Raw genomic sequence first — 19,960 nt, forward strand, 5'->3', positions numbered from 1 at the left:
AGAATGGGGGATCAGACTCCATGGGCCTAATGACATAATACTGTTCCGATGTCTGATGATAGAATGGAGGATCAGACCCCATGGGCCTTATGACATAATACTGTTCCTTTGTCTGATTATAGAATGGAGGAGACTCCATGGGCCGAATGACATAATACTGTTCCTATGTCTGATGATAGAATGGAGGAGACTCCATGGGCCTGAAGACATAATACTGTTCATATGTTGGATGATAGAATGGGGAAGCAGACTCCATGGGCCGAATGACATAATACTGTTCCTATGTCTAATGATAGAATGGAGGATCTGACTCCATGGGCCTAATGACATAATACTGATCCTATGTCGGATGATAGAATGGGGAAGCATACTCCATGGGCTGAATGACATAATACTGTTCCTATGTCTGATGATAGAATGGAGAATCAGACTCCATGGGCCGAATGACATAATACTTGTAAGAAGTGAAAGGGTTAAGGTTAGACTGTGCTAAGATCTAAGCTTACAAAACATATGCTGACACATTGCTAAATAAGGATATAAGATTCTTGCAAAACTGTATAGGTACAATCTGTACCTTGTGGTAATCATGAAGAACTAAAAAGGAGTCATTGAGCTAGGAGCTGAGAGCGGAGGTGGATGGAACAGATGGAGATAAGCTGTACTCTTGTGGCTAACTCCAAGGCCGATAAGTGTTTGAAAACTTGGCAGACATGGCTCTGCGGATGGCTAACTCCAAGGACAGAGGATATGAGAAAATGTGTATGTGACCCCCGAAATGTACAAGCTGTGGGGAGGGGGAGAGTGGAGCTGACTATGAATAATTGTAGGAATGATACAGCAACTGAGGGACACGTGATAACCTACTTGAAACTGTATAAAAGGAAATGAAATGTAATGCTCTGGGCTCAATACTGCTGGAGCAGTTTTGGGTCCGACTCTGCAGACTCGTGAAAAATAAAGCTTTGCCGCTTTGCAGTTTGCTGAGACTCATGGTGTGAGTTATTTCTGACAGCTGGGGGCTCGTCCGGGATCCCCACTCCGGTCGTGGAGGGCGAGAGGAAGGACATCGGAGAAGGTGCACCCTGCCGAGTTCGGCAGTCCCTGATTCCTTGCTCGTCGTCTGAAACGGCTTGAGCGAGTGAGATCCGGACAGCGCAAGGCGGCAAAGCAGGGAGGAAAGGAGACGGTTCTACGGCACACCGGGTAAGTGAGACTAGCTAACTGAGATCTAGGTGGGTGTGACCGGGTAAACTAGGTGTGACGACACCTAGAGTAAAAAGAACCGGGCCGGGAAGGGAATAATGGGAGGGGGAAGCTCAAAGGAAGAGGAGCCGGAGAGTTCGGGTTTGTTCCCGAAGGTACCTCCTGATAGCCCCCTCGGTAGAATGTTTGCAGGATGGGGATATGGACGAACAAAGGGAAAGCAGAAAAAGAGAATGGTAGAATATTGCAAATTATGGTCCAAACAGCCAATAAAAGGGTCCTCGGTATGGTGGCCACCATTTGGGTCAGATGAGGATTGGGTTAGACAGGCCTTAAACATATATGTAAACTCTAAACCAAATGTGAGAGAGGAAGAAAATGAGTATGCCTCTTGCTGGGTTCCCGGACCAGGAGACTCCGCAAGAAGTCTTAAACTAGAAACTAAAACTAAGGAGGAAGAGCCTCCTTGGGAAGTGTTGAATCATCTACCTCCCCCTTATGTTCCCCGGCCCCAGCAGCCCGAACAAGCTGCTAGTGCTCCGCATCCGGATGATCCGCAACGGCAGGAGGAAGAAGAAGAGAAAAGGAGAAGGGGAATGCCGGGGAACCTAAGTTTCCCCTGTTAAACCCGAACTGGGATAAGCAGACCGGAGAAGGTCAAGGAAACATGAGAGACATGAGGGAATTCCTGATAAAGGGAATAAGACAAGCGGTCCCCAAGGGTCATAACTTCACTAAGGCGTTCGGAAGCCACCAGAACCCCGATGAGACCCCAACTGACTTCCTGGATAGAATTCGGAAAAATATGCAACAATATGCGGGGGTAGACCCGGAGACAGAGGTGGGACAACAGTTAATCAGGGTAGAATTTGTATCAAAAGCTTGGCCAGATATTCGGAAAAAGCTAGAAAAGATAGAGGACTGGAATTCAAAACCCTTGAGCGAATTACTGCGAGAAGCACAGAAGGTGTTTGTAAGAAGAGACGAGGAGAAACAGAAAAAGACCGCTAGGATAATGGTTCAGACAGTACGGCAAGTAACCACAGAAAACAGGGAAAAGAGGGGAACGTGGTCAGACCGAGGCAATGGCCAAGAACCAGGAAGGAAAACGCGAAGGACTCTAAGATGCTTCCACTGTAACGAGGAAGGACATTTTAAACGGGAATGTCCTAAGTATCGGCGAGAGGTCAGGTCATATGCCATGATGGAGGACGAAGACTAGGGGGGTCGGGGGTTCCTACCCTTGGGGAGAAGAAACTATGGACAGGAACCCCTGGTAAATCTGAAATTAGGTCCCCAAGGGTCAGATACAACCTTTATGGTAGATTCGGGTGCTGAAAGATCCAGTGTAATCCAGATACCTCCCGGCGCCCGAACAGGAACAAGAGTAATGAAGGTATCCGGTATCGGAGGAAAAACGATACAAGTGCCCATTGTGGACAATGTGGAAGTTGGATATGAAGATAGGGCAACAAGGCAAGACCTTCTCCTGCTGCCCTCGGCAGGATTCAACCTATTAGGAAGGGACCTGCAAGTGCAACTGGGCATTGGAACAGTGCCGAACAATGGAGAAATAATAGTAAAATTATTCGCATTAAAAGAAGAGGACGACCAGAAAATAGAGCCCGAGGTGTGGTATAGAGAGGGAAATAGGGGAGGATTGAACATCAGCCCTCTACAGATCACCTTGCTACCGGACGGTCGCCCAGTAAGGAGGAAGCAGTATCCCATTGCGATGGAAGGAAGAAAAGGGCTGCAGCCGGTAATTGAAGGGCTGATCGCAGATGGACTGCTGGAAGAATGTATGTCGCCATATAATACCCCCATCCTCCCGGTGCGAAAGCCGGACGGGACTTATCGGATGGTACAAGACCTGCGGGGTCTAAATGCAGTAGTCCAGACCCGATACCCGGTAGTACCCAACCCGTACACCCTGATGAGTAAAATCTCCCCTGACCATGAATGGTTCAGTGTAATAGATCTAAAAGATGCTTTCTGGAGTTGCCCGCTAGAAGAAAGCAGTCGGGACATGTTTGCGTTTGAATGGGAAAATCCTACAACAGGGCGGAAAAGACAACTCAGATGGACGGTCCTGCCGCAAGGATTCACTGAGTCACCTAACCTATTCGGGCAGGTCTTGGAGCAAGTACTAGCGGAATTCCAATGTGCTCCAGAGAACCAACTGCTACAGTATGTGGATGATTTATTACTATCCGGGCCAACACAGAAAGGGGTGCAGGAAGATACCATCAGATTACTGAACTTCCTAGGGAAAAAGGGGCTACGGGTCTCCAAGAAAAAGTTACAATTCGTGGAAAAGGAAGTAAGGTATCTGGGACACCGGGTCAGTAAGGGACAGCGAAGCATTACCCCAGAAAGGATAGCTGGAATAACAGGGATGTCGCTACCTCGTACCAAGAAGGAGATACGACAGTTCCTGGGGTTAGTGGGGTATTGTCGAATCTGGATTGAGAATTATACTCCCCTGGTGAAATTTCTGTATGATAAACTCGGGCAAGATGAGCAAACAGTAAAATGGACAAAGGAAGAGGAGCAAAAATTCAACTATATCAAGGGGCAATTGATCCGTGCTCCGGTGTTAGTCTTGCCAGCCCTGGAAAAACCATTCCAGCTGTACGTCAACAATGCCGAAGGAATGGCCCAAGGGGTACTCACCCAACTAAGAGGAGGAAAGCGGCAAACCGTGGCTTTCCTGTCAAAAATGTTAGACCCGGTATCGCGTGGATGGCCCACCTGTATCCAAGCAGTGGCAGCGACAGCGGTATTGGTAGAGGAAGCCCGGAAACTAACCTTTGGAGGGAAGATCACAGTGCATTCTCCCCACTCGGTCAGCACCCTACTAGCCCAGAAGGCACATCGGTGGCTCACTGACTCCCGCATTCTAAAGTACGAAACTATACTGATGACCGGAGAAGACCTAAACTTCGCAAAGGATTCCAGTTGCAACCCAGCCCAGTTCCTCTATGGAGGACTAGAAGAAAAGGAGTCAGAACACGACTGTATTGAATTGTTGGACTTGCAAACAAAGAGCCGGGAGGACTTACAGGAAGTTCCCCTGGGAGAAGGACAGGAATTGTATATAGATGGATCCTCACGATGTATTGATGGAGTACGGCACAGCGGATATGCCATCATTGACGGAGAGACTGAAAGAATAGTGGAGTCCGGGAGATTACCGGGAAACTGGTCGGCCCAGTCATGCGAATTATACGCACTCCAGAGGGCTCTGAGGATATTGGAGAAGAGGATCGGAACAATATACACTGACTCTAAGTACGCCTATGGGATAGTACATACCTTTGGGAAGATATGGAAAGAAAGAGGACTGATAACGGCCAGAGGAAAGGGACTGGCACACGAGCAAATGATAAGTATGACATTGGAAGCCCTGGCCCTACCAACTGAGATTGCGGTAGTACATGTACCCGGACACCAAAAAGGATCAACACCTGAAGCAGTAGGGAACCGTCTAGCCGATGGGGAGGCCAAACGAGCAGCCGTTGAAGACCCGATCCAACTCCTGACCTTGATACCAGTGAGGGAAGGACTTACTAAACAACCTATGTTTACCCAAATAGAGATTGATAGCATGAACCAACTAGGAGCCCGAAAAGACACTGATGGTAAATGGACGGTCCCGGATGGGAGACAGGTACTAAATAAGGAAGTAACCCGCAACATCCTCCAACAGTTGCACCATCAAACCCACTGGGGAGTACAGGCCATGTGCGACACAATTCTGAGGGACTATGTATGCAAAGGAATATACACACTGGCCCAGCAAGAGATAACTGGATGTCCGACGTGCCAGCGGATAAACAAGAAAGTGATGCGATCCACTCCAAGAGGTGGCCAGCCACTGGCCATGAGACCGTTCCATAGAGTCCAGATCGACTTTACCGAACTACCCTCAGTGCAGAGATGGAAGTACCTGTTAGTAATAGTGGATCATTTTACCCACTGGGTGGAAGCATACCCGACCACAAAGGCCGATGCGCCTACAGTAGCCCGAATACTACTAGAAAACATAATCCCCAGATATGGGATCATGGGGTCCATAGACTCGGACAGAGGGACACACTTTGCCTCCAAGACGCACCAGTTGATTTGTGATGCATTGAGTATCCAATGGAAATACCATACCCCGTGGCATCCCCAGAGTTCGGGACGGGTGGAAAGGATGAACAGTACCTTAAAGGCGCAATTGACCAAATTAATGCTAGAAACCAAGTTACCCTGGACTAAGTGTCTCCCCATCGCCCTGTTAAGAATCCGAACAGCACCCAGGAAGGATATAGGAATCTCCCCCTATGAAATGCTGTTTGGACTCCCGTATTGGAATAAGGTAGAAGGGTACCCCACGCTACAAGGGGGTGATATTTTTATAAGGAACTATTTACTGGCACTATCTCGTTCCTTTGCAGAACTGCGGAAGAAGGGTCTCTTGGCCCAGACTCCGCCGCTCGACTTTGCTTTACATCAGATCGTGCCTGGAGATTGGGTTCTGGTACGGACCTGGAAGCCGGAGAAGTTACAACCACAGTGGGAAGGCCCTTTCCAGGTCCTGTTAACCACCGAGGCGGCCGTACGAACAAAAGAGAAAGGGTGGACCCACGCATCCAGAATAAAGGGACCAGTTAAGCCTGAGGAACACACGGAGTGGACCTGTGTTCCCAGTGAAGAACCGTTGGTGGTGAAACTGAAAAGGCAACAAAAATGAACTCAATGTGGACTGTTACATTATTGACTGTAATATATTTAATTCTGTATGTGGGAAAAATAGAAGGGAAATGTGACAAGTGTAGGAACCGAGTTTTGGAGAAAGGAAAAGAACGACCCGGGGCCCTTGTGTCACATTCACATGTAAATGACCAATGTTATGGAAAAGAAAAAGAGGAATGTGAAGAGGGAGGAATAAAATATACCCTGCTTGAGAGCATTAATAACGCGAGTAGTAGTACAGGTAATGCAGCCAGGGAACCCAGCTGACCCGGCTAAAATGCTGTTGCAACGAGGCAGAGAACTGGAAGAGTGGAATCCCTGGACAAATCCTTAGCACACTCTAAAAAGAAAAAGGGTGGAATTGTAAGAAGTGAAAGGGTTAAGGTTAGACTGTGCTAAGATCTAAGCTTACAAAACATATGCTGACACATTGCTAAATAAGGATATAAGATTCTTGCAAAACTGTATAGGTACAATCTGTACCTTGTGGTAATCATGAAGAACTAAAAAGGAGTCATTGAGCTAGGAGCTGAGAGCGGAGGTGGATGGAACAGATGGAGATAAGCTGTACTCTTGTGGCTAACTCCAAGGCCGATAAGTGTTTGAAAACTTGGCAGACATGGCTCTGCGGATGGCTAACTCCAAGGACAGAGGATATGAGAAAATGTGTATGTGACCCCCGAAATGTACAAGCTGTGGGGAGGGGGAGAGTGGAGCTGACTATGAATAATTGTAGGAATGATACAGCAACTGAGGGACACGTGATAACCTACTTGAAACTGTATAAAAGGAAATGAAATGTAATGCTCTGGGCTCAATACTGCTGGAGCAGTTTTGGGTCCGACTCTGCAGACTCGTGAAAAATAAAGCTTTGCCGCTTTGCAGTTTGCTGAGACTCAGAGTGTAGGATTATTTCTGACAATACTGATCCTATGTCTGATGACAGAATGGAGGATCAGACTCCATGGGCCTAATGACATAATACTGTTCCTATGTCGGATGATAGAATGGGGAAGCATACTCCATGGGCTGAATGACATAATACTGTTCCTATGTCTGATGATAGAATGGAGAATCAGACTCCATGGGCCGAATGACATAATATTGTTCCTATGTCTGATGATAGAATGGAGGATCAGACTCCATGGGCCGAATGACATAACACTGTTCCTATGTCTGATGATAGAATGGGGGATCAGACTCCATTGGCCAAATGACATACTACTGTTCCTATGTCTGATGATAGAATGGAGGATCAGACTCCATGGGCCGAATGACATAATACTGTTCCTATGTCTGATAATAGAATGGAGGATCAGACTCCATGGGCCGAATGACATAACACTGTTCCTATGTCTGATGATAGAATGGGGGATCAGACTCCATTGGCCTAATGACATACTACTGTTCCTATGTCTGATGATAGAATGAAGGAGTCTCCATGGGCGGAATGACATAACACTGTTCCTATGTCTGATGATAGAATGGGGGATCAGACTCCATGGGCCTAATGACATAATACTGTTCCTATGTCTGATGATAGAATGGGGGATCAGACTCCATGGGCCGAATGACATAATACTGTTCCTATGTCTGATGATAGAATGGAGGATCAGACTCCATGTGCCCTATTACATAATACTGTTCCTATGTCTGATGATAGAATGGAGGATCAGACTCCATGGGCCGAATGACATAATACTGTTCCGATGTCTGATGATAGAATGGAGGATCAGACTCCATGGGCCATATGACATAATACTGTTCCTATGTCTGATGATAGAATGGAGGAGACTCCATGGGCCTAATGACATAATACTGTTCCTATGTCTGATGATAGAATGGATGAGACTCCATGGGCCGAATGACATAATACTGTTCCTATGTCTGATGATAGAATGGAGGTGCAGACTCCATGGCCCGAATGACATAATAGTGTTCCAATGTCTGATGATAGAATGGAGGAGACCACATGGGCCGAATGACATAATACTGTTCCTATGTCTGATGATAGAATGGGGGAGACACCATGGGCCGAATGGCATAATACTGTTCCTGTGTCTGATGATAGAATGGAGGATCAGACTCCATGGGTTGAATGACATAATACTGTTCCTATGTCTGATGATAGAATGGGGGATCAGACTCCATGGGCCTAATGACATAATTCTGTTCCTATGTCTGATGACAGAATGGAGGATCAGACTCTATGGGCCGAATGACATAATACTGTTCCTATGTCTGATGAAAGAATGGAGGTGCAGACTCCATGGGCCGAATGACATAATACTGTTCCTATGTCTGATGATAGAATGGAGGAGACTCCATGGGCCGAATGACATAATACTTTTCCTATGTCTGATGATAGAATGGGGGATCAGACTCCATGGGCCGAATGACATTATACTGTTCCTATGTCTGATGACAGAATGGAGGATACTCCATGGGCCTAATGACATAATACTGTTCCTATGTCGGATGATAGAATGGGGAAGCAGACTCCATGGGCCGAATGACATAATACTGTTCCTATGTCTGATGACAGAATGGAGGATCTGACTCCATGGGCCTAATGACATAATACTGTTCCTATGTCGGATGATAGAATGGGGAAGCAGACTCCATGGGCCGAATGACATAATACTGTTCCTATGTCTGATGACAGAATGGAGGATCTGACACACGGGCCTAATTACATAATACTGTTCCTATGTCTGATGATAGAATGGAGGAGTCTCCATGGGCCGAGTGACATAATACTGTTCGTATGTCTGATGATAGAATGGAGGATCAGACTCCTTGGGCCGAATGACATAATATTGTTCCTATGACTGATGATAGAATGGAGGATCAGACTCCATGGGCCGAATGACATAATACTGTTCCTATGTCTGATGATAGAATGGAGGATCAGACTCCATGGGCCGAATGACATAATACTGTTCCTATGTCTGATGATAGAATGGAGGATCTGACTCCATGGGCCGAATGACATAATACTGTTCCTATGTCTGATGATAGAATGGAGGATCAGACTCCATGGGCCGAATGACTTAATACTGTTCCTATGTCTGATGATAGAATGGAGGATCAGACTCCATGGGCCGAATGACATAATACTGTTCCTATGTCTGATGATAGAATGGAGGATCAGACTCCATGAGCCGAATGACATAACACTGTTCCTATGTCTGATGATAGAATGGAGGAGACTCCTTGGGCTGAAAGACATAATACTGATCCTGTGTCTGATGATAGAATGCAGGATCAGACTTCAGGGGCCGAATGACATAATACTGTTCCTATGTCTGATGATAGAATGGGGGATCAGACTACATGGGACGAATGACATAATACTGTTCCTGTGTCTGATGATAGAATGGATGAGACTCCATGGGCCGAATGACATAATACTGTTCCTATGTCTGATGATAGAATGGAGGTGCAGACTCCATGGGCCGAATGACATAATAGTGGTCCTATGTCTGATGATAGAATGGAGGAGATCACCTGGGCCGAATGACATAATACTGCTCCTATGTCTGATGCTAGAATGGAGGAGACCACATGGGCCGAATGACATAATACTGTTCCTGTGTCTGATGATAGAATGGAGGATCAGACTTCATGGGCCGAATGACATAATACTGTTCCTATGTCTGATGATAGAATGGAGGAGATCACCTGGGCCGAATGACATAATACTGCTCCTATGTCTGATGCTAGAATGGAGGAGACCACATGGGCCGAATGACATAATACTGTTCCTGTGTCTGATGATAGAATGAAGGAGACTCCATGGGCCGAATGACATAATTCTGTTCCTATGTCTGATGATAGAATGGAGGATCAGACTCCATGGGCCGAATGACATAATACTGTTCCTATGTCTGATGATAGAATGGGGGATCAGACTCCATGGGCCTAATGACATAATACTGTTCCGATGTCTGATGATAGAATGGAGGATCAGACTCCATGGGCCTTATGACATAATACTGTTCCTTTGTCTGATTATAGAATGGAGGAGACTCCATGGGCCGAATGACATAATACTGTTCCTATGTCTGATGATAGAATGGAGGAGACTCCATGGGCCTGAAGACATAATACTGTTCATATGTTGGATGATAGAATGGGGAAGCAGACTCCATGGGCCGAATGACATAATACTGTTCCTATGTCTAATGATAGAATGGAGGATCTGACTCCATGGGCCTAATGACATAATACTGATCCTATGTCGGATGATAGAATGGGGAAGCATACTCCATGGGCTGAATGACATAATACTGTTCCTATGTCTGATGATAGAATGGAGAATCAGACTCCATGGGCCGAATGACATAATATTGTTCCTATGTCTGATGATAGAATGGAGGATCAGACTCCATGGGCCGAATGACATAACACTGTTCCTATGTCTGATGATAGAATGGGGGATCAGACTCCATTGGCCAAATGACATACTACTGTTCCTATGTCTGATGATAGAATGGAGGATCAGACTCCATGGGCCGAATGACATAATACTGTTCCTATGTCTGATAATAGAATGGAGGATCAGACTCCATGGGCCGAATGACATAACACTGTTCCTATGTCTGATGATAGAATGGGGGATCAGACTCCATTGGCCTAATGACATACTACTGTTCCTATGTCTGATGATAGAATGAAGGAGTCTCCATGGGCGGAATGACATAACACTGTTCCTATGTCTGATGATAGAATGGGGGATCAGACTCCATGGGCCTAATGACATAATACTGTTCCTATGTCTGATGATAGAATGGGGGATCAGACTCCATGGGCCGAATGACATAATACTGTTCCTATGTCTGATGATAGAATGGAGGATCAGACTCCATGTGCCCTATTACATAATACTGTTCCTATGTCTGATGATAGAATGGAGGATCAGACTCCATGGGCCATATGACATAATACTGTTCCTATGTCTGATGATAGAATGGAGGAGACTCCATGGGCCTAATGACATAATACTGTTCCTATGTCTGATGATAGAATGGATGAGACTCCATGGGCCGAATGACATAATACTGTTCCTATGTCTGATGATAGAATGGAGGTGCAGACTCCATGGCCCGAATGACATAATAGTGTTCCAATGTCTGATGATAGAATGGAGGAGACCACATGGGCCGAATGACATAATACTGTTCCTATGTCTGATGATAGAATGGGGGAGACACCATGGGCCGAATGGCATAATACTGTTCCTGTGTCTGATGATAGAATGGAGGATCAGACTCCATGGGTTGAATGACATAATACTGTTCCTATGTCTGATGATAGAATGGGGGATCAGACTCCATGGGCCTAATGACATAATTCTGTTCCTATGTCTGATGACAGAATGGAGGATCAGACTCTATGGGCCGAATGACATAATACTGTTCCTATGTCTGATGAAAGAATGGAGGTGCAGACTCCATGGGCCGAATGACATAATACTGTTCCTATGTCTGATGATAGAATGGAGGAGACTCCATGGGCCGAATGACATAATACTTTTCCTATGTCTGATGATAGAATGGGGGATCAGACTCCATGGGCCGAATGACATTATACTGTTCCTATGTCTGATGACAGAATGGAGGATACTCCATGGGCCTAATGACATAATACTGTTCCTATGTCGGATGATAGAATGGGGAAGCAGACTCCATGGGCCGAATGACATAATACTGTTCCTATGTCTGATGACAGAATGGAGGATCTGACTCCATGGGCCTAATGACATAATACTGTTCCTATGTCGGATGATAGAATGGGGAAGCAGACTCCATGGGCCGAATGACATAATACTGTTCCTATGTCTGATGACAGAATGGAGGATCTGACACACGGGCCTAATTACATAATACTGTTCCTATGTCTGATGATAGAATGGAGGAGACTCCATGGGCCGAGTGACATAATACTGTTCGTATGTCTGATGATAGAATGGAGGATCAGACTCCTTGGGCCGAATGACATAATATTGTTCCTATGACTGATGATAGAATGGAGGATCAGACTCCATGGGCCGAATGACATAATACTGTTCCTATGTCTGATGATAGAATGGAGGATCAGACTCCATGAGCCGAATGACATAATACTGTTCCTATGTCTGATGATAGAATGGAGGATCAGACTCCATGGGCCGAATGACATAATACTGTTCCTATGTCTGATGATAGAATGGAGGATCAGACTCCATGGGCCGAATGACATAATACTGTTCCTATGTCTGATGATAGAATGGAGGATCTGACTCCATGGGCCGAATGACATAATACTGTTCCTGTGTCTGATGATAGAATGGAGGATCAGACTCCATGGGCCGAATGACTTAATACTGTTCCTGTGTCTGATGATAGAATGGAGGATCAGACTCCATGGGCCGAATGACTTAATACTGTTCCTGTGTCTGATGATAGAATGGAGGATCAGACTCCATGGGCCGAATGACTTAATACTGTTCCTATGTCTGATGATAGAATGGAGGATCAGACTCCATGGGCCGAATGACATAACACTGTTCCTATGTCTGATGATAGAATGGAGGAGACTCCTTGGGCTGAAAGACATAATACTGTTCCTGTGTCTGATGATAGAATGCAGGATCAGACTTCAGGGGCCGAATGACATAATACTGTTCCTATGTCTGATGATAGAATGGGGGATCAGACTACATGGGACGAATGACATAATACTGTTCCTGTGTCTGATGATAGAATGGATGAGACTCCATGGGCCGAATGACATAATACTGTTCCTATGTCTGATGATAGAATGGAGGTGCAGACTCCATGGGCCGAATGACATAATAGTGTTCCTATGTCTGATGATAGAATGGAGGAGATCACCTGGGCCGAATGACATAATACTGCTCCTATGTCTGATGCTAGAATGGAGGAGACCACATGGGCCGAATGACATAATACTGTTCCTGTGTCTGATGATAGAATGGAGGATCAGACTTCATGGGCCGAATGACATAATACTGTTCCTATGTCTGATGATAGAATGGAGGAGATCACCTTGGCCGAATGACATAATACTGCTCCTATGTCTGATGATAGAATGGAGGAGACCACATGGGCCGAATGACATAATACTGTTCCTGTGTCTGATGATAGAATGAAGGAGACTCCATGGGCCGAATGACATAATTCTGTTCCTATGTCTGATGATAGAATGGAGGATCAGACTCCATGGGCCGAATGACATAATACTGTTCCTATGTCTGATGATAGAATGGGGGATCAGACTCCATGGGCCTAATGACATAATACTGTTCCGATGTCTGATGATAGAATGGAGGATCAGACTCCATGGGCCTTATGACATAATACTGTTCCTTTGTCTGATTATAGAATGGAGGAGACTCCATGGGCCGAATGACATAATACTGTTCCTATGTCTGATGATAGAATGGAGGAGACTCCATGGGCCTGAAGACATAATACTGTTCATTTGTTGGATGATAGAATGGGGAAGCAGACTCCATGGGCCGAATGACATAATACTGTTCCTATGTCTAATGATAGAATGGAGGATCTGACTCCATGGGCCTAATGACATAATACTGTTCCTATGTCGGATGATAGAATGGGGAAGCATACTCCATGGGCTGAATGACATAATACTGTTCCTATGTCTGATGATAGAATGGAGAATCAGACTCCATGGGCCGAATGACATAATACTGTTCCTATGTCTGATGACAGAATGGAGGATATGACTCCATGGGCCTAATGACATAATACTGTTCCTATGTCGGATGATAGAATGGGGAAGCATACTCCATGGGCTTAATGACATAATACTGTTCCTATGTCTGATGATAGAATGGAGAATCAGACTCCATGGGCCGAATGACATAATATTGTTCCTATGTCTGATGATAGAATGGAGGATCAGACTCCATGGGCCGAATGACATAACACTGTTCCTATGTCTGATGATAGAATGGGGGATCAGACTCCATTGGCCAAATGACATACTACTGTTCCTATGTCTGATGATAGAATGAAGGAGACTCCATGGGCCGAATGACATAATACTGTTCCTATGTCTGATGATAGAATGGAGGAGACTCCATTGGCCGAATGACATAATACTGATCCTATGTCTGATGATAGAATGGGGGATCAGACTCCAGGGGCCTAATGACATAATACTGTTCCTATGTCTGATGATAGAATGGAGGAGACTCCATGGGCCTAATGACATAATACTGTTCCTATGTCTGATGATAGAATGGAGGAGACTCCATGGGCCGAATGACATAATACTGTTCCTATGTCTGATGATAGAATGGAGGAGACTCCATGGGCCGAATGACATAATACTGTTCCTGTGTCTGATGATAGAATGGAGGAGACTCCATGGGCCGAATGACATAATACTGTTCCTATGTCTGATGATAGAATGGAGGTGCAGACTCCATGGGCCGAATGACATAATACTGTTACTATGTCTGATGATAGAATGGAGGATCAGACTCCATGGGCCGAATGACATAATACTGTTACTATGTCTGATGATAGAATGGAGGATCAGACTTCATGGGCCGAATCACATAATACTGTTCCTGTGTCTGATGATAGAATGGAGGATCAGACTCCATGGGCCGAATGACATAATACTGTTCCTATGTCTGATGATAGAATGGAGGATCAGACTTCATGGGCCGAATGACATAATACTGTTCCTGTGTCTGATGATAGAATGGAGGATCAGACTTCATGGGCCGAATGACATAATACTGTTCCTGTGTCTGATGATAGAATGGAGGATCAGACTTCATGGGCCGAATGACATAATACTGTTCCTATGTCTGATGATAGAATGGAGGATCAGACTTCATGGGCCGAATGACATAATACTGTTCCTGTGTCTGATGATAGAATGGAGGATCAGACTCCATGGGCCTAATGACATAATACTGTTCCTATGTCGGATGATAGAATTGGGAAGCAGACTCCATGGGCCGAATGACATAATACTGATCCTATGTCTGATGATAGAATTGGGGAGCAGACTCCATGGGCCGAATGACATAATACTGTTCCCATGTCTGATGATAGAATGGAGGATCAGACTTCATGGGCCGAATAACATAATTCAGTTCCTATGTCTGATAATAGAATGGAGGATCTGACTCCACGGGCCTAATTACATAATACTGTTCCTATGTCTGATGATAGAATGGAGGAGACTCCATGGGCCGAGTGACATAATACTGTTCGTATGTCTGATGATAGAATGGAGGATCAGACTCCTTGGGCCGAATGACATAATACTGTTCCTATGACTGATGATAGAATGGAGGATCAGACTCCATGGGCCGAATGACATAATACTGTTCCTATGTCTGATGATAGAATGGAGGATCAGACTCCATGGGCCGAATGACATAATACTGTTCCTATGTCTGATGATAGAATGGAGGATCTGACTCCATGGGCCGAATGACATAATACTGTTCCTATGTCTGATGATAGAATGGAGGATCAGACTCCATGGGCCGAATGACTTAATACTGTTCCTATGTGTGATGATAGAATGGAGGATCAGACTCCATGGGCCGAATGACATAATACTGTTCCTATGTCTGATGATAGAATGGAGGATCAGACTCCATGGGCTGAATGACATAACACTGTTCCTATGTCTGATGATAGAATGGAGGAGACTCCTTGGGCTGAAAGACATAATACTGTTCCTGTGTCTGATGATAGAATGCAGGATCAGACCTCAGGGGCCGAATGACATAATACTGTTCCTATGTCTGATGATAGAATGGGGGATCAGACTACATGGGACGAATGACATAATACTGTTCCTGTGTCTGATGATAGAATGGATGAGACTCCATGGGCCGAATGACATAATACTGTTCCTATGTCTGATGATAGAATGGAGGTGCAGACTCCATGGGCCGAATGACATAATAGTGTTCCTATGTCTGATGATAGAATGGAGGAGATCACCTGGGCCGAATGACATAATACTGCTCCTATGTCTGATGCTAGAATGGAGGAGACCACATGGGCCGAATGACATAATACTGTTCCTGTGTCTGATGATAGAATGGAGGATCAGACTTCATGGGCCGAATGACATAATACTGTTCCTATGTCTGATGATAGAATGGAGGAGACCACATGGGCCGAATGACATAATACTGTTCCTGTGTCTGATGATAGAATGAAGGAGACTCCATGGGCCGAATGACATAATTCTGTTCCTATGTCTGATGCTAGAATGGAGGAGACCACATGGGCCGAATGACATAATACTGTTCCTGTGTCTGATGATAGAATGAAGGAGACTCCATGGGCCGAATGACATAATTCTGTTCCTATGTCTGATGATAGAATGGAGGATCAGACTCCATGGGCCGAATGACATAATACTGCTCCTATGTCTGATGCTAGAATGGAGGAGACCACATGGGCCGAATGACATAATACTGTTCCTGTGTCTGATGATAGAATGAAGGAGACTCCATGGGCCGAATGACATAATTCTGTTCCTATGTCTGATGATAGAATGGAGGAGACTCCATGGGCCGAATGACATAATACTGTTCCTGTGTCTGATGATAGAATGGAGGAGACTCCATGGGCCGAATGACATAATACTGTTCCTATGTCTGATGATAGAATGGAGGTGCAGACTCCATGGGCCGAATGACATAATACTGTTCCTATGTCTGATGATAGAATGGAAGATCAGACTCCATGGGCCTTATGACATAATACTGTTCCTATGTCTGATGATAGAATGGAGGAGACTCCATGGGCCTAATGACATAATACTGTTCCTATGTCTGATGATAGAATGGAGGAGACTCCATGGGCCTAATGACATAATACTGTTCCTATGTCTGATGATAGAATGGGGGAGACACCATGGGCCGAATGACATAATACAGTTCCTATGTCTGATGATAGAATGGAGGATCAGACTCCATGGGCCTAATGACATAATACTGTTACTATGTCTGATGATAGAATGGAGGTGCAGACTCCATGGGCCTAATGACATAATACTGTTCCTAAGTCTGATGATAGAATGGAGGATCAGACTCCATGGGCCTAATGACATAATACTGTTACTATGTCTGATGATAGAATGGAGGATCAGACTCCATGGGCCGAATGACATAATACTGTTACTATGTCTGATGATAGAATGGAGGATCAGACTTCATGGGCCGAATCACATAATACTGTTCCTGTGTCTGATGATAGAATGGAGGATCAGACTCCATGGGCCGAATGACATAATACTGTTCCTATGTCTGATGATAGAATGGAGGATCAGACTTCATGGGCCGAATGACATAATACTGTTCCTGTGTCTGATGATAGAATGGAGGATCAGACTTCATGGGCCGAATGACATAATACTGTTCCTGTGTCTGATGATAGAATGGAGGATCAGACTTCATGGGCCGAATGACATAATACTGTTCCTATGTCTGATGATAGAATGGAGGATCAGACTTCATGGGCCGAATGACATAATACTGTTCCTGTGTCTGATGATAGAATGGAGGATCAGACTCCATGGGCCTAATGACATAATACTGTTCCTATGTCGGATGATAGAATTGGGAAGCAGACTCCATGGGCCGAATGACATAATACTGATCCTATGTCTGATGATAGAATTGGGGAGCAGACTCCATGGGCCGAATGACATAATACTGTTCCCATGTCTGATGATAGAATGGAGGATCAGACTTCATGGGCCGAATAACATAATTCAGTTCCTATGTCTGATAATAGAATGGAGGATCTGACTCCACGGGCCTAATTACATAATACTGTTCCTATGTCTGATGATAGAATGGAGGAGACTCCATGGGCCGAGTGACATAATACTGTTCGTATGTCTGATGATAGAATGGAGGATCAGACTCCTTGGGCCGAATGACATAATACTGTTCCTATGACTGATGATAGAATGGAGGATCAGACTCCATGGGCCGAATGACATAATACTGTTCCTATGTCTGATGATAGAATGGAGGATCAGACTCCATGGGCCGAATGACATAATACTGTTCCTATGTCTGATGATAGAATGGAGGATCTGACTCCATGGGCCGAATGACATAATACTGTTCCTATGTCTGATGATAGAATGGAGGATCAGACTCCATGGGCCGAATGACTTAATACTGTTCCTATGTGTGATGATAGAATGGAGGATCAGACTCCATGGGCCGAATGACATAATACTGTTCCTATGTCTGATGATAGAATGGAGGATCAGACTCCATGGGCCGAATGACATAACACTGTTCCTATGTCTGATGATAGAATGGAGGAGACTCCTTGGGCTGAAAGACATAATACTGTTCCTGTGTCTGATGATAGAATGCAGGATCAGACCTCAGGGGCCGAATGACATAATACTGTTCCTATGTCTGATGATAGAATGGGGGATCAGACTACATGGGACGAATGACATAATACTGTTCCTGTGTCTGATGATAGAATGGATGAGACTCCATGGGCCGAATGACATAATACTGTTCCTATGTCTGATGATAGAATGGAGGTGCAGACTCCATGGGCCGAATGACATAATAGTGTTCCTATGTCTGATGATAGAATGGAGGAGATCACCTGGGCCGAATGACATAATACTGCTCCTATGTCTGATGCTAGAATGGAGGAGACCACATGGGCCGAATGACATAATACTGTTCCTGTGTCTGATGATAGAATGGAGGATCAGACTTCATGGGCCGAATGACATAATACTGTTCCTATGTCTGATGATAGAATGGAGGAGACCACATGGGCCGAATGACATAATACTGTTCCTGTGTCTGATGATAGAATGAAGGAGACTCCATGGGCCGAATGACATAATTCTGTTCCTATGTCTGATGCTAGAATGGAGGAGACCACATGGGCCGAATGACATAATACTGTTCCTGTGTCTGATGATAGAATGAAGGAGACTCCATGGGCCGAATGACATAATTCTGTTCCTATGTCTGATGATAGAATGGAGGATCAGACTCCATGGGCCGAATGACATAATACTGCTCCTATGTCTGATGCTAGAATGGAGGAGACCACATGGGCCGAATGACATAATACTGTTCCTGTGTCTGATGATAGAATGAAGGAGACTCCATGGGCCGAATGACATAATTCTGTTCCTATGTCTGATGATAGAATGGAGGATCAGACTCCATGGGCCGAATGACATAATACTGTTCCTATGTCTGATGATAGAATGGGGGATCAGACTCCATGGGCCTAATGACATAATACTGTTCCTTTGTCTGATTATAGAATGGAGGAGACTCCATGGGCCGAATGACATAATACTGTTCCTATGTCTGATGATAGAATGGAGGAGACTCCATGGGCCTGAAGACATAATACTGTTCATATGTTGGATGATAGAATGGGGAAGCAGACTCCATGGGCCGAATGACATAATACTGTTCCTATGTCTAATGATAGAATGGAGGATCTGACTCCATGGGCCTAATGACATAATACTGTTCCTATGTCGGATGATAGAATGGGGAAGCATACTCCATGGGCTGAATGACATAATACTGTTCCTATGTCTGATGATAGAATGGAGAATCAGACTCCATGGGCCGAATGACATAATACTGTTCCTATGTCTGATGACAGAATGGAGGATCTGACTCCATGGGCCTAATGACATAATACTGTTCCTATGTCGGATGATAGAATGGGGAATCATACTCCATGGGCTGAATGACATAATACTGTTCCTATGTCTGATGATAGAATGGAGAATCAGACTCCATGGGCCGAATGACATAATATTGTTCCTATGTCTGATGATAGAATGGAGGATCAGACTCCATGGGCCGAATGACATAACACTGTTCCTATGTCTGATGATAGAATGGGGGATCAGACTCCATTGGCCAAATGACATACTACTGTTCCTATGTCTGATGATAGAATGGAGGATCAGA

General features: G+C 44.9%; 1 long non-coding RNA gene across 1 annotated transcript; it reads left to right on the forward strand.

Moving 5' to 3' along the window:
• Positions 1-461: 461 nt before the first annotated feature.
• LOC140717818 (uncharacterized) lies at positions 462-6,837 on the forward strand. Its single transcript, XR_012096622.1, has 2 exons — positions 462-1,206; positions 5,652-6,837. It is a non-coding gene; the product is annotated as an uncharacterized lncRNA (long non-coding RNA).
• The last annotated feature ends 13,123 nt before the right edge of the window (positions 6,838-19,960 follow it).

Source organism: Hemitrygon akajei, chromosome 28 (genome assembly GCF_048418815.1).
Source record: "Hemitrygon akajei chromosome 28, sHemAka1.3, whole genome shotgun sequence".
Taxonomy (NCBI): Eukaryota; Metazoa; Chordata; class Chondrichthyes; order Myliobatiformes; family Dasyatidae; genus Hemitrygon; species Hemitrygon akajei.